Source organism: Penaeus monodon, chromosome 24 (genome assembly GCF_015228065.2).
Source record: "Penaeus monodon isolate SGIC_2016 chromosome 24, NSTDA_Pmon_1, whole genome shotgun sequence".
Classification (NCBI taxonomy): Eukaryota; Metazoa; Arthropoda; class Malacostraca; order Decapoda; family Penaeidae; genus Penaeus; species Penaeus monodon.
Window position 1 is genome coordinate 35,920,407 of NC_051409.1, and position 274 is coordinate 35,920,680.

Consider the following 274-nt stretch of genomic DNA (forward strand, 5'->3'; position numbering starts at 1 on the left):
TAAACTCAAAACAACGATAAAAAAAAATCAATCAAACAATCAAAAAATGCCCGGAAAACTCTTTAAAAAAAAAATCAGAAATGTTAAAACAACTCACCAAAACAACACCACACCACAGACGTCACATTTAATCCAGAATCGCAACCCAGCGTTCGCGTAAGACCAGTGACGTCACGAGAGCCGGAAAAATAAAAACGAATCAACTTGCGTGTTGATAGTCACACGCTAGCTGGCACCTGTAACGGACACGAGGCTACTGTGTCTGCTTCTGCTA